The sequence below is a fragment of the Peromyscus eremicus genome, chromosome 2 (assembly GCF_949786415.1).
Source record: "Peromyscus eremicus chromosome 2, PerEre_H2_v1, whole genome shotgun sequence".
In the NCBI taxonomy this organism is placed as follows: Eukaryota; Metazoa; Chordata; class Mammalia; order Rodentia; family Cricetidae; genus Peromyscus; species Peromyscus eremicus.
The window spans coordinates 134672598-134688998 of record NC_081417.1 but is presented as its reverse complement, the minus strand read 5'-3'; the positions used below and the strand labels follow the sequence as shown (position 1 = coordinate 134688998).

The following is a 16401-nucleotide window of genomic DNA, read 5'->3' as shown; positions in this document are numbered from 1 at the left end:
CGTGTCTCAGTGGTGCACTTGCCTCTAGCATGTACAACGCCCTCTGATTCCCAGCACTGTGGGAACAGAAAAGGGTAAAGAGCTACAACAGAGAAGACACATGCATACCTCTTTTCTTCCATTCCAATCAGAGTCAACCTTTGGGTTGTAGTACATTCTCATTTGTTAGACAGTGTACTGAAAACATTTGGGCAGAGGAATCCTGCTGATAGCACAGGGTGTGGTGTGTGAGTCTCACTTCAAGTATCCTTCAGACATCATTCTCTGTTTCAGTTTGAGTGAAGGTCACCTGAGTCTTAGTCCCGCCACTGCTGCTCCCTCCCCAGCTGTCAGCAAGTGTTGGTTCTCTGTTGCTCAGCTGCAGAGTCCAGTTGCTAGCTTAGAACTGTGGGGTATCTTCTTGTTTCATGTGGCTGAGAGCAGATTGCCCTCCTTCTAGCTATTAGAATGGAGCCAAAATGAAAAGTCTCTTTTATTCTTTGGGTATTTTTGTGACAGGGTCTCACTCAGTAGCCCAGACTAGCTTCAGACTTGCTTTGAAATCCTTCTGTTTTAGCTTCCCAAGTGCTGAGATTACCAGTATGAACCATTTTACCTGGTTAAAATGAAGTCTTAGGATTGTGCCTGGTGTTGCCACTTATTTGAACTTGGACAAGTTAATCAGCTTTCTTAAATCTGAGTTTCTTTACTTACAAAATTACATGGTTGATGTGAGAATTAAACAGGATAATACATACACATATATGCATATCTTTACAGTATTTGGTACATAGCAAGTGTTCAAAATACCATAGCATCATATTTTGGCAAAACAGCATCAGTGATTACTATTGAACATTTGTCAAATGCTGTTCATGGTGACCTGGCTTTTGTATTGTATTGGCAAGTGATCACCTGTCGATCAAGCTTTAACATACTGTACTCAAAAACCGATTTCCAGGTGTTCATCCATGTGTTAATGGCCACCAGAATTAATAGTTGTTTTTCTTTCTTTCTTTGGAGATGGCCATATATGCCACAGGAGGATAGATTTTTCCATGCCCCTGTTCCTTTTCTTAATGGAAGGAGTGGGCTCTCATCTTTCTTGGGTTAAAATCTGATTATGTATATCTTACTTGCTATTCTCCTTTGGACATCTTGGAGCAGAGATGAAAACGTATTTCATGTTGTAGTTTGGGAGCCATAATTGCAGCTTCTCTGGGCTCGTCTCCCTTCCCCTCGCTGGTTAGTAGCAGCTGAGCCGGTTTGCTTCCCCCTCCTTGATATTGTTCTCCTCCTCCTTCCTCCAGGGTACCTCTTCCTTTCCCCTCCCTTTTCCATTTACTCTTACGTTCTCCCCTCCTCCTCCCTCTCCCTGGTTTCCAGCTCCCTTTTGCGTTCTGTTTGTGTTACTGAGGGCAGTGCTCCAATTACCTCATATTTGGAGAGAGGAAGCAGCAGCCAATCCGGTTTCTGTCTGCTTTTAGGTCAAGTGATTTCTGAACTGCAGTGAGATGCTTTGAAATTTGTCTTGTTGCAGCTCTGAGCCTGTAAGATGGCTGTCTGAATCGAGCGGCTGGAAGAGACAGAGAGAGGCGAGAGGCGGGGAGGGAGGGAGAAAGGATTGGAGGGATTGCCGGCATAGTGCATTTTTTTTTTTTTTTGAATGTGCATTGAATCCGATGAAGCCGACATTGGAATTTCTCTGGGATCCAAGGACTGATTTAACTGCGTTTTTTTCTGAGATTGGGAGAGGAAAGAAATGGGAAATTCACTGGGCTGTGTTAAGGAGCCGAAAGAGTCCATAGCTGTTCCTGAGAAGGCTCCCATATCTCCTAAGAAGAGGGTTCGGTTCAAAAGGAAGTGGAGAGGGAAGAAAACCCCTACTCTAGAAGCATCTCCCAAGGAGGAACCTTTGGAAGGCACTGGAGTCATTGAAGAGACCGAAACCCTAACCAAGTTAACAAGGAGTCTCCCAAAGGAGCACGCAGTAGGAGGGGCCGAGCACCCCCCATTAGACACTGTGCTGCCTGGAGACTCAGCTCCCAACTCAGGGGTGGGCGATCAAGGGATGATTGTGCAGGTAAAGGAGAGATTCCAAGCAGAGATCCAAACTGCTCACCTTTTGTTGGAGAATGAGTCATCAGTTGTTGGAGGGGTCTGGGATTCCCTGGAAAAGGGTATGACCGTCATTGCTCACCTGCTTGATAACCCAGCGGAAAGAAACTGTGAGAAATCTGTGAGCCAACTGGTGGAATTTCCGAGGACAGCATCCTGCAGCAGCAGGGCTGTGCTGCTGCCTTTGCAAGGAGAGACTGCAGTGGAGCAGGGAGGCACGCTGCTTGGATTTCAGAGCAGCACTTTGCCTGGGACAGACTACTCCTCTGACACAGGAGATCGAGACCAACTTTCAGAGGGCTGGAGTGTGGGGGGAAGAACCAAGAACGTTCTGAGTGCCCCTCCCACAGAGTCTTGGATTACTAAGTGCTCTGTTGCTTCATCAATACTAAAACAGTCAGGAGAACCTATTTGCATAGAACCGACCCACGTGGGTCAAGTGTCCCACAGGGGTCCCATAATGCCTGCTTCCCAGAGTGATTTATCTGTCAGTGGCATCGTTGTGAGCGTTTTGCCATCTTCCTCTGGCTATGGCAGTGATGGGCTGCATCTACATGGGATCCGGCCCGAAGATACAGAACCTGAAAAGACCTCCACACCCTTCTCAGAAGAGGATGGTACCCTGTCATTGGAGGCAAGCCATACTGATCGTGGGGTCTGGAGGAGGTGGGTGGTATATTTGGGGCAATCAAACTGTCTTCTGGATTCCTGCCTCTCAGGCATATTAAAAAGTGGAGTGGGGTAAGCAGTCAGGGTCTTGGTGCATTTCAAACTTAGCACTGCACGGGGCACTGTGAGTTAGTGATTGCTAGGGTTTGGCAAGCAGAATCTATTTCAGGTCTGTCCCTTGATGCTTAAAAGCAAAGCTTGTTGGCTCTGGGGAATCCCAGGTTCTGAGTATTCATGTAGTATATATAATTGCTGAAGCTATCTGGTAGGATTGTCTTTCAAGTGCAGTGCTGGATAGACCTCCTACTTAGGCAGGCTCTTGGTTTGTTTACCTCCTCCAAGAAGTTATGGTGTAGTCCAAAGGGGAAGGGGAAGCCTAGCTTAGTTCCTAAGATTGATATGGGGAAGGAAGGGATCTTGATGGCTTGGAGAGCAAGGCAGTTGTCTTCAAGGTGCTTGCTCTTCTCTCTGGAGAGTGGTGTTCTTAGTAGAGCTGATGTAATCTCTTCCCTGTGAGGACGTATCTAATGACAGCACTCATTGTGTGTTTGTATATAGAAGGAGAGGACTCTTCCTCCTTGGCTTCTAATTTTAAAATTAGAGGAGACCAGGAGACATGCTGGAGGGGGTGGACAGGGGGAGGAAGAGGGAGGAGACAAAGAGGGAAATGAGTGAATGAGATTCAGAACTATGAAGTGTACTTTGTGATTAAACTTCTTTAGGGCTTTACTATGTCTTGTTAGGCAACAGTAACTGCTGTGACTATTTCTAGGATTCAAAAATCAGGTGAGAGTAAGGTAAGGTCACAGAAAGATTCTGGGTAGCATACAGTATAGCATGTAGATCATCCATGGTTGAACTTTTATTGGTATATTGGCCTCTGCAGCATATGAAGCACAAGCTTTAGAGATGCAGAACTTTTTTTTTTTTTGGCTAAGCTGTAGACAAGTGATACTAACTACATGGTTGCCTTGGTATATGAAGGTAGCCTGCGTGTTGGACACCAACACAGTGAGGGTAAGGATAAACTCAAAACTTAAGGTGATCTATGTTTGAAATTCCTTCTTTGGTGATAAATTCCTTCTTGGATAGGTCCATCTCCATACCATCTTTTACTATAATTTGGAGACCCCCAGTAACATCCTAAAAAGTGGCCATTGAAAAATATCTTTTGGGCTGGGGATATAGCTCAGTTGCGAGAGTGCCTGCCTAGCATACCAAAGCCCTAGTTTAGACCCCACCACTAAGTAAACCAGACTTGGTGGTCCGTGCATGCAATCCTGCCATTCATGAGGTGGATACAGGTGGTTTAGAAGCTCAAGGTTATTCTCTACTACATAGTGAGTTATAGGTTAAAGGCTAGTCTGAGATATGTGAGAGCTTGTCTTAAGTGGGGGAACCAAAAATAAAAACAAAAGGACTAGCAAGATGGCTTAGTGGGTAAAAGCACTTGCTGCTTAATAGTTTGAGAACCCATGTAAAAGGTAGACAAAGATGGACTCTACAAAGTTGTCCTCTGACTTCCACACCAAGGCCCTGTGACATGTGTGCCCACATACAATAGTAAGTCAATTTCAGAAACATAAATTAAGTCCGAGGCTTTGTCAGCCTGGAATAAAATTGCACTGTGTGAATAAAGTGTGCACTGTGGTAGGAAAGAAGGCAGCGAAGCTACGGGTACCAGTATTGGGGTTTATTGGGTAAGAGAGAGTAGAGGCAGCTTTTATTTATTTTCTAGTGGGTAGATGGTGGGTAATTGAAGTAAAGCTAGCCGCTGAAGTGGCTTATATTTAAAACTAATGCTATTAAAGTTGATATTGTGGAGTCATAATATTATACAAGATTCATATAATTATAAGATGCTCATAATCAAGTGTAAGACTTTTTTTAATTTTTGGTTTTTCAAGACAGGGTTTCTTTCTCTATGTGGCCCAGGCTGTCCTGGGACTTACTTTGTAGACCAGGTTATCCTCAAACTCACAGCGATCCGCCTGCCTCTGCCTCCTGAGTGCTGGGATTAAAGACAAGCGCACCACCACCCCTGGCAACTTCTGTTCTCTTCTTGACTTTGTGGACATGGACGTGTCCCTGTTGGACAGACGGAAACAACATTCTGTCTGTTGCCCAGAGGGAACAAGCCACTTCTCTTGCAGATCATTCTGAGAGCAGAGCTTGAGTGAGCAAGAAGCCTAAGTGTAAGACTTTTTAGAAAGGATGAAGTAGAAACATTTTGGAACTCATGATGGAAATCAGTCCTAGATACTGAACTGTGCATGGGTAGCAGTGGTACTTTTCCATGGGCTATGTCTTCTGGGAGGTAAGGTTCTTTACAATTCTGTGAGGAATCTTAAAAGATTGGTGGGAGAATATTTTGGGCAGTGAGTGATCTGTAGCTTGATATTATTAACAGTAGGATGATTCTTTGGCTGTTCAGTATGTGAGTCAAGTTGGTATGTGGTATTTTCTGAGCAGCTAGCCTTTGCTTCCATCGCTTCTACCTCTCCCAAGTTCAGATGGACTACTCTGATAGGGCCAAGAGTAGGAAACTAAGTGACTGAGTCTCCATGCAGACATCTGCCATGCTTCTGAGGCTCAGTGTTCTTAATGGGGCTATGGACCGACATATGTAACCTAAGAAATAACTTCTTAGATTAAATATGAAATTCCTTCAGAATGAAAATCTTTAAAGCCACAGGGCATGAAACCTACATAGTCTCTGAAGACATAATGTGTCTCCAGGGAGCTTGTCCCTTACTTACCAACTATTCACAGGCCTACAGGACAGCGGCAGCTAGGAAGAGAGAGAGCAGCGTGTTCTGACCCCGTAGGCATTTGTAAATGTGGAGTGGGACTCCTAGGCAAGCATCTGCCTTGAGGACAGGCTCCCTCTGTAGAGTGGAAGCATGAGGCCAGTGGAGGAGGAGCAGCTGTGGCTGCTCACATATCTCCTGGCTCTGGATTGTTTGCTTGTACTGTGTTGTGTTTCTAACGTATTAGAGTAGTAATACATCTCAGGATAATGTGAGTTACTGAGTGGCAGGTGTCTGCACAACTTGTTCTGTCTCATGCTGATTGGCTTAGGGCGTGCTCATGGAGCTGGTGACACAACCTTACACTGTGAGTTTGTTGCTTTTCAGAAATGGAGCTGATGCCCATTCTTGCCAAGTGTGTGTTTTAGATAATAGAAGTTAACTGTGGCCAGTGGTACAGTTGAAACTTCCCTTGTCAGGAAATAGTCGAAGTAGACAGAGGCTGATTGAGGGCAGCCTACAAGCATGGTTTTCAGAGCGCTAAGAAGACTGCATTTGAAGCTGGAGCGTACAGGCTAACAGTAGCTTTGCTTTGAGGTCAGACAAAGGCCTTTTGGCCCTTTCCTTCTTTAAGGACTCTACTTTCTGCCATCAATATCTAGAATATTTGGCCCATTTAAGCAAGGAAAATCGTTGAAAAATCCCTCATCTTCCCACTGTGTTCCTGCCTCCAGTCTCCTGCCCGTATAGTTAGTGGATCCCACTGCACAGGAAGGGAGCTCATAAGCCACGCCTGAGAGCCCTACAATTTCAGGGGAGGGGGAGTTAGATAAGTCCAGGTGCCAGAAATGGGAAAGAGGTCAGCTGGTACACTGTTTTCTGGGCCTAATTAGCCTTTCTATCCCTTTCCCATTTCTCCTCTAATTACAGGGAGAGTTGTTTTACTCACATTGGTTTTGTATTGTAAGAAGAAGCAAAACTAAACTAGACATGATAGTACTGGGAGAATGTAGAAGATAGTTTTGATTAGGATTTTTCTTTTAAGGTTTTGTTTCTTTTTAAATATGTACTTAATTAAATGCTGGGCAGGGTGGCTCATACACACCCTTGGGAGATAAAGGCAGGAACGGCAGGACTTCATAGTTCTCAGCTACATGGTGAATTCCAACCCAGCCAGGGGCCAGCTATGTGAGACCCTCATCTCAAAACACAGACCAAACAAAAATATTAATTAAAAACATACTATAGAATTATTACTTTGGGTCTAACAATAGTGAAATTGTGTTAAAAAAAAAAAAGAAACATTTTGGAGATAGTTACTAAAATGTTTATGGAGAAAGTAATATATATCTTTTAATAGTAATAGGGAGGAGTAAAGTAGGCATTGTGGATGAAACAAATTAGCTATATGAGCTGATAATAATGAAACTAGGTGCTGGGTGTATAGGGACTTTTACTGTTATCTCTTGGTATGTATTCGAAATTTTATATTTTAAATGTTAGGTTAGGTAAAATGAAATGTAACAGTAGTGATAAAATTATTATATAATGCGTATACTAAAAGGGGGCTACAATCTGGAATGTGTGACATGTTCAGCTGAAATGATTACAAGTGTGGCATGGATTGCCTGGATTTGAATCCCAGCCTTGTGACTTACAGTATACCTTGTAAATCTGTATATTTCAGATAATAATAGCATGCACTTGGTAGGGCTATTGTGGGAGTTAAATGAGTTGAAAGCAAGGTACAATGCATGTTAGCAATGAATATCATTTAAAGAACTTTACAAATAACATGAAAAGGACAAGATCCTTGTAGAAAAATAGAAAAACTCTCAGGAACAAGCAGTTCACATGCACATAAGCACACATCCTACAGATGCCTCATACACATAAGAAGACTGTCACTGCTGATGAGCAACAAGATACCATTTTCCACTCTTCATGGCAGAAAAACCTTGAAAATGCCTATTGCAAGAGGATTTGGCCTCTGGGGACAAATATAAATTTGTACTGTAATTTGGGATAAAAATGCTCATACCTTATGACCTTGGCCTTTCTTTTTTTCTTTTTTTTTTTTTTAACATTCATTTAACATATTTTATGTACATTGCTGTGAAGGTGTCAGATCTCCTGGAACAGCCATGAGCTGCCATGTGGGTGCTGGGAGTTGAACCCAGGTCCTCTCAACCACTGAGCCATCTCTCTAGTTCTGACCTTGGCCTTTCATTTTGCTTATCTTCTCTTACAAGATTCTGAATTAGAATGCCGATAGGCCTTCCCCTGACCTCTCATGTTGGTATAAATCCCTTTCTCTCTGCTCCTGAGACACATAGCTGCTAGTAGATACCCTGCCTGGACATTTACAGTGAGCTGTGCACTGAGCCTCACTGGCTCTTAAATGAAAGTTTTCAAGGTGTGATGGCTTCTGTCTAGAAGTTTGAGACCAGCTGGGAATTTCCGTGCACCATAATTGCACTTGTTTGCTCAGAGCATCTAGTCATTTCATTTCTGGAGGCTTGTATAGATTTACAAGTCTAGCTCCCCAACCTAGCATTCCAATGCCTCCACAATCTAGTTTCTGTCCAACCTTTTCTCCTTTCTTTTCCCATTTCAACTTTCCCATCTTAACACATCAACCCCTTGTTTACCCCACCCTGTGGTGTGTCAGGTCTCACTGCATAACCTAGGTTGGTTTCAAATGACAATTTATCTCAGTGTCCAATTTGGAATTCTCTTTTACCCTCTGTTTTTCAGTTCTGTAACATCCTTTAAGAGTGAATCTAAGTAATGCTCATTTTTGAAGTCTTATTGATCTTTGCAAAGCACAGTAAATTTCGATCCTCCTAAGATTCTTTGGGGTGTTATTATGATTATTGTTTATTGGGCATCGAATTACTTATAACTTTCATGTAACTGTGAGATATGAAAAAAGATAAGATGAACTTTTTAGCTCCAGGTACTAGTCTTCTATAAACAAAAATTATTGTTTTTGAGTTTGTAATACCATCTTGTTATGGCCTCCCAATGAAGTTGTAGCCAGATCATTACTAAAAAACCAAACCAAACAAGAATAACTGAATAAATCTATGTCACCATGTACTAGTTCAATCTGTATTAATTTGGTAGAGATCAAGTGACATAATCCATTTAAAGAAAAGGAGAGACAAAAAAGCCAAGAAGTTTGTTAATCTCCTTGGGAATATAGCCTTCTAACTTGAAGTGTTGGATGTAGTTATATATAAACCTTAATATTAAATGTTTTTCAAGGGACAGAGAGATGCCTCAGTGGATGAAAAAGGCACTTGCTGTTCAGCTGAGCACCACCTTTGGAACCTGCAGGGTGAAAGCAGAGAATGAGCTCTTCCAAGCTGTACTGTACTGACCCCCACATGCATGTGTGGAGCAAGCACACATGCCCCCCCCCAACACACACACACACACACACACACACACACACACACACACACACACACAGAGTAAACAAACAAACAAATAAATAGAAAAATAAACCAGTTGAAGTGTTTTTAGGAGGTTGGATGATTGGTAAGTAAAGTGCTTCCTCTGCAAGCATGAGGACTGGAATTCAGGGTTAGTGGTTATTAGAGCCCAATTGGTGAGGTCCAAATTCAATGAGAGACCCTGTTTACAAAGCCAAGGTGAACAGTGATGGAAGAAGACACCCACAGTTGACTTCTGACCTTTGCCTGTGTGCACATGCATGCATGAACGCACGCGCGCGCGCACACACACACAAGCCTAAGTGAATTTTTAAGGGCTGGTAGATAATCAGTCAAGTGCTTGTGTTGTAACACAAGGACTAGAGTCTGATCCCTAGAACTCACATGTAAAAAGCCAGGCGTGGTGACTTGTAATCACAGTGCTGGGGAAGTGGAAACCGTCCAGCCAGTGAGTTCCAGGCCTGTAATAGATCCTGTCCTGTCCCCCCTTCCCCCAACAGGGTTTCTCTGTATAGCCCTGGCTGTCCTGAAACTCGATCTGTAGACCAGGCTGGCCTGGAACTCAAGAGTTCCACCTGCCTCTGCCTCCCAAATTCTGGGATTAAACTGCCCCACCACTGCCCAGCTGTTTTTGTCTTTAAAAAGAAAACCAAACAGAAACAAACAGAAAAGATGTTTCAAAACTGAGGAACAACAGCTGAGGATGTCTTCTGGCCTGCACACACACCTCTGTGTGTGTGTGTGTGTGTGTGTGTGTGTGTGTGTGTGTGTGTGTGTGTGTGTTTGTTTTCATGTATGTATGGAGATCAGAGGACAGCTTGGAGGAGTCAGTTCTCTCCTTTTACTCTATGGGTCCTGAGAGAATTTAAATCAGGTTGTCAGGCTTGGGTAACAAGTACTCTTTGCCCACTGAGCCATTTTGCCAGCCCCAGATTGATGCTTTTAAAATTATTTATATTAGTTATAAAGCTCCCATAGTGGCCACTAATCTGGTGTTACACAGCTAGATTCTCGAGGTTAGGAATCAAATTTTTGGAGACCCAGACTCAGAAAAAAAGCATGGCTGTATTACAAAAGTCTTAAAGAGAGATGTAGGTGATATTTCTAGAAATTGCTCATCAGATAGTTTTACTGATTAAAAAAGATATTGATAGCAAAGATAACATTTGAATAGCATTTTAACGTAATCATAAAAATGCTAAATCAATTACACAGTTTAACTTGTGTAGGAGACCAGCCCCCACACTTATTTACCCCAGGAAATCTTGAGGAATAAGGGATAAGAGACTTAGTTAGAAATAGAGAGTGGAGAGAAACGAAGAGAAAACACAGGATAGACTCGAGTGGGCCTGGATCCTTATCCACCACCCCAGAACTTTATTCCAAAGGTCTATTTATAACAATGCCAAGGGTGGAGCAAAGGACCTCCCCCTTGCTAGTTACGGTCACCTGGTACCCAGGCCCGTGGTCCAATCAACTTCTTATGCAGTCCTGCTGGGTACAGTCACTAGGAAACCTAGTGGGCTCCAACAAACTTGATTATTGCTTTTCATTTTATTTGTGGAGGGGGTGTGGATATATGTAGGAATGCGCGCGCGCGTGTGTGCATGTGTATATGTGCACATGTATATAGAATTCAGAGGTTTACAACATGGAGCATCTTCCTTGGTTGCTTTCTGCCTTGGTTTTTGGTTTCTTACTAAACCTACAGCTTGCCAATTGCCTAGTCTAGCTGGCCAGTGAGCTCTAAGGATCTACCTATCTCCACCATCTACCTATTAAAAAATAAATAAAAGTTGCCTCGGATACTCTCTCTTACCCAATAAACCCCAATACTGGTACCCGTAGCTTCGCTGCCTTCTTTCCTACCACAGTGCACACTTTATTCACACAGTGCAATTTTATTCCAGGCTGACAAAGCCTCGGACTTAATTTATGTTTCTGAAGTTGACTTACTATTGTGTGTGGGCACACATGTCACAGGGCCTGCTGTAGAGGCTGTCTCTGTCTACATTTTCACTTGAGTTCTGGGGATCCACTCCATACCATACTACCTGGCATAAGGTTAAGATGTTAGCAAATGCTTATAGAATTCTTAGGAAATATTACGTTTGTGGGAATGCTTTGGAGAAGAAATTAACTGAACCTTGTGTAGTATATGATAGGAGGAGGATCGAACAGACACGTATAGTCTCTGACATGGTTTTGAGGCTATCTTCTTACCACTCAGCCAGGGAAGGAAACTCCCTGAAACGGAAGGTGGATCTCTGCATTTGAGCGTTAAGGTAAATGCTTCTGCAGACCCTAGTGACGGGACACATACCACATGAGAGTATTACGTGAAGAGATGGACAAAAGCTGCATTTAATTACTGAGATGCTTGTGATGGTAATCATATTTTTCACAACCAGTTTACAGTCTAGAAAGGGTTGTAATCCTAGCATGGTATTTTTTTTTCTTCCCCAAGGGAGCCAAACATTTCTTTGTCTCATTAAACCTGTGTTGAAAATCTGAAGTAAAGCTCTTCACTAAAGTGGTTTCAATGCAGGGGCTGAAGAAAATGCCTTAGTAGTTAAGAGCACTGACTGCCCTTTAGGGGACCCAAGTTCAGTTCTAGGGGCTCCAATGTCCTCTTCATGCATTGTATGCATTTGGTGCATAATACGTACAGGCAAAACTTATGTACATAGAACATAATTTTTTAAAGTAGTTTCAGTGCAATGCACAGATAGGCATTGTGACTGAAGCTGGGAATGGCAGGTAGAGGATGTCATTAGAGAGATGGATGTGGTTATTTTGGTTACATAATTAGAATTTAGTTTTTGGTAAAGAACTCAAATGCTCAAATTTCATTGCTAATTCTTCCCCTGTTTTATTTCATCAAATCTATTTCCTGATCCTTCTTAATGTGTACATGAAGCAGCCACAATGAAAGTGATGGGTATGAATCAGTGTCCAGTGACATTTGTCCATTAAATCAGGAGCCTAGAAATATTGCTAAAGGGATGGAAATGGAGTTGACTTTAGGGAGTGAGATGTATACTGACCCACAGGAATGGAGGCTTTTGGGTACAATGTACTTTTATTGAGTCCCCCCTTTCAGCTTCATAGTATTTCAGCTCTCTCCATCAAACTTTGAATTGATTAGATTTTATAGCATAGTTTCACACAGTTTCTATTTGTAAGCAATTGATGGATCTGAAATAACTTACAAAATGAATTTTAACTGTCAATTGTTGAGTATCTGAAGTAACCATTTAGCTTTATGGTATGTATATATGGGAAACAAATAATAATCTGAAAGTTGTCAGGTGAATATGGAGTCAGCAGAGAGGTGGTGAATGATGAAAAGATTTGTAGAATCATCTTATTATCAGGCATTATCAAAGTGTACTAGTTTGAATTCTCTTTATATAAATATACCCGACAAGGGCAGAACTCCGTACCCATCAGTTTGCTGCTTAGGCTACCATTTCATTTCACTTTGACACACAAGTGGCTTCCTGGGCTCTATGCAAACTCTCCATACTCTTCTTTGAGTCTGTCTTCAAACATTTTGGCAGCATTTAGTAGTCTGCAGGATTTTTTTTAAATCCTAAATTAAGTATTAAAGTTTCTGGCCCTGATTTTTAAAATAATAGAAGTACCCTGACTTACAACAAGGTTATATCCCAATTTGATTTATGTATTTAATTTGAAACTGTATTATCACTGTAATTTAAAAATGTATTTAATACATATAACCTACCAAGCATCATAGTTTAACCTGGACCACCTTAAACTGCACAGAACACTTGTTTGCCCATACTTGGGCAAAATTATATAACATAATACAAAGCCTCTTATAATAATAAAGTATTTAATAGTTGGTGTAACTTAATGAACGTTATTCTACTGAATATATAAAATAGTAGTTGACAGTAGTATACTCTTACACTATTGTAAATTTAAAAATCCCAAGTCAACTTGAGAACCTACTCTGTTGTATTCCCATTTATTATGAGTTGAATTTTGAAAATTTAGTATAAGACAGTTGGCGGTGTCTTATTGTCAGCTCCCCTTGTACTCGCCACTGGAGAGCTGGCTGCTTTGAGACCCTGCATTTGATAGAGACAGTGAGGAGGTAGATGTCCTGTGGATATGCCCATGCTTTCTTTGTCCCAAATATCAAACCTAAAATCATTCTTGGTAGGCTGGATTTATTATTTATTTTTGAGACAGTGTCTCGTTGTTTGTTGCTGTCTAGCTTGTGACTTTCTGTGTAGTTCAGGCTGGCCTTGAATTTGTGGCAAGCCTCCTGCCTCTGTGTCTCAAGTGCTGAGATTATAGGTTTGCACCACAGAACTATTGTAACAGACTATGTTTCCTAGGTACTTCATCTGTTTAAACACTCCAAGAGGAACTTACTGTCCTTTCTTACATGCGGGGGAAAACAGTGTAACAGGCGTGAGCCGTTTGTCTGAGGCCACAGTCCTCTTAAATGTCTCCTTTTATGAGTCGTCTGAGAACAAATTCTTATACTTTTTTTTTTGTTAATCAAGATTATTTTATAGTTTTCTGTATTAGAAAGTGTGCTCACGTCTTCTGTGAGGAGACACTGCCGTCACCATTAGTGAATGTGCTCACCTCTTCTGTGAGGAGGCTCTACTGTCACCATTAGTGAGTGTGCTCACGTCTTCTGTGAGGAGGCACCTGTCACCATTAGTGAGTGTGCTCACGTCTTCTGTGAGGAGGCACCTGTCACCATTAGTGAGTGTGCTCATGTCTTTTGTGAGGAGACACTGCCGTCACCATTAGTGAGTGTGCTCACGTCTTCTGTGAGGAGGCACCTGTCACCATTAGCGAGTGTGCTCACGTCTTCTGTGAGGAGGCACCTGTCACCATTAGTGAGTGTGCTCACGTCTTCTGTGAGGAGACACTGCCGTCACCATTAGTGAGTGTGCTCACATCTTCTGTGAGGAGACACTACTGTCACCATTAGCGAGTGTGCTCACGTCTTCTGTGAGGAGACACTACTGTCACCATTAGTGAGTGTGCTCACGTCTTCTGTGAGGAGACACTGCCATCACCATTAGTGAGTGTGCTCACGTCTTCTGTGAGGAGGCACCTGTCACCATTAGTGAGTGTGCTCATGTCCTCTGTGAGGAGACACTACTGTCACCATTAGTGAGTATGCTCACGTCCTCTGTGAGAGGCTCTACTGTCACCATTAGTGAGTGTGCTCACCTCTTCTGTGAGGAGACACTGCCATCACCATTAGTGAGTGTGCTCACGTCTTCTGTGAGGAGGCTCTGCCGTCACCATTAGCGAGTATGCTCACGTCTTCTGTGAGGAGACACTGCCATCACCATTAGTGAATGTGCTCACGTCTTCTGTGAGGAGGCACCTGTCACCATTAGTGAGTGTGCTCACGTCTTCTGTGAGGAGACACTGCCATCACCATTAGTGAATGTGCTCACGTCTTCTGTGAGGAGGCACCTGTCACCATTAGTGAGTGTGCTCACGTCCTCTGTGAGGAGGCTCTACTGTCACCATTAGTGAGTGTGCTCACGTCTTCTGTGAGGAGGCTCTGCCGTCACCATTAGTGAGTGTGCTCACGTCTTCTGTGAGGAGGCACCTGTCACCATTAGTGAGTGTGCTCACGTCTTCTGTGAGGAGGCGCTGCCGTCACCATTAGTGAGTGTGCTCACGTCTTCTGTGAGGAGGCGCTGCCGTCACCATTAGCACACTAAACTTGTTTAACTTTATGTGCTGCTTTGAATTTGCAGTTTGCTGGATTCTCAATAGACTTTACCCTCAGATGCTTTCATGTATTTACTTTTATTATTTAATTATAAACTGAATAATCATTAATTAAAAAGTCCTCACTATTTGATCAGCACATGAGGCGAGTGTGTGCAGTATTCAGACTCTCGGAGCTGGACATTATTTCTTCACACCAATCTGAGCTGCTGGTGATGTGTCCAGTGACCAGGAGCTCATCCCCATTTTCAGACAGTTTGAGATTAGCATGCGGCACCCAAACCTGAAGAAACCTATAGTCTTAAGAGATAAAATTAAATATAAGAATTAATAATTGGTAGTACAAAATAGCATCCAGTTAAAGTATGATACAGGTTGTCAGGGCTGTTGGCATTAAAGAATTGCTAAAGGAAAATCATCTTTCAATGAAGAAAGAAACAAGATCTTTTTATCATAACCTCGATTTTGGGTTAGATTACCATATCTCCCCTGAAAAGATGGTCATCATCACTCCTGTTTTTACGCATGTGATAACTGACCTTGGAATTGGGAGGATGGGATTCAAAGTCTGGTCTGTGTAGAATTACAGGTATGCACATATTCTGCTGCATTCCCATTTCTCTAAAGTAGATCTGGTGTTACACTCTAAGAAATGTCTTCAAATAGCTTTTATTTTTCTTATAATAAAAGTGTACAGAGCTGAAGAGATGGCTCGGTGGTTTAACACACTCACTGCTCTTTCAGGAGACCCAAGTTCAATTCCCAGCACCCACAACAGGCAACCACCTGTAATCCCAACTCTAGGTGTATCTGACACCCCTTGCCTCTGTGGACTCCTGCACTCATGTGCACATGCCTCCCCCGCCACACACACACACACACACACACACACACACACAACTGGGTGGTGTTGACACATGCCTTTAATCCCAGTACTAGGGAGGCAGAGACAGGCAGATCTCTGTGTTTGAGGCCAGCCTGGGCTACAGAGCAAGTTCCAGGACAGCCAGGTCTACAAAGAGAAACCATGCCTCAAAAAAAAAAAAAAAAAAAAACAAAAACCAAACCAAACCAAACAAACAAAAAACCAAAGGTGGGGGGGGGCAACTAAACCAAACTAAACAAGACAAAAAATCCCACTCAAATCCTATCAAATCAGAAAAGGCTGATTGGTCTATAATGATAACAAAATAAATGGAGAGAATATTCAGTATTGGACATTATCATGTGTGAGCATAGTATGTTGACTAAAAACAATACAACTATGCTAGATGTCAGTTTTGAATTAAGTCTTAAAGGATACATAAAACTTGTTAGGAAATAATGAAGAATATATACAAAATATTTTATATAAAAATGTTTACTGAGCAAAAGTAAGCATGAGACAGCAGAAAGTTATAAAGATCTTAAACTCTAATGAGAAATCACTGGTTACAAATTATAGCCCATATTCAGGCCAGAAGTCTTTGGAAAATGGTCATTAAACTTTATAAAAACAAACAGAATACTCAGACTCAGAGATCCACCTGTCTCTGCCTCCTAAGTGCTGGGATTAAAGGCATGTGCCATCACCGCCCGGCCAGTTGGATACATTTTAATTTGTGTTTTTCTAACTATCAGAGGGGCTGACCATCTGTTGGAGCTGTCATCAGCAGTGCTGCCAGCCAGTTCGGGGTCTCTCT

General features: G+C 42.4%; 1 protein-coding gene across 1 annotated transcript in view; it reads left to right on the top strand.

Annotated features, from left to right (window-relative positions):
* Macf1 (microtubule actin crosslinking factor 1) overlaps positions 1-16401 on the top strand; it is a 322169-nt gene that overhangs the window by 134863 nt on the left and 170905 nt on the right. The gene's annotated exons all lie outside the window — the stretch shown is intronic.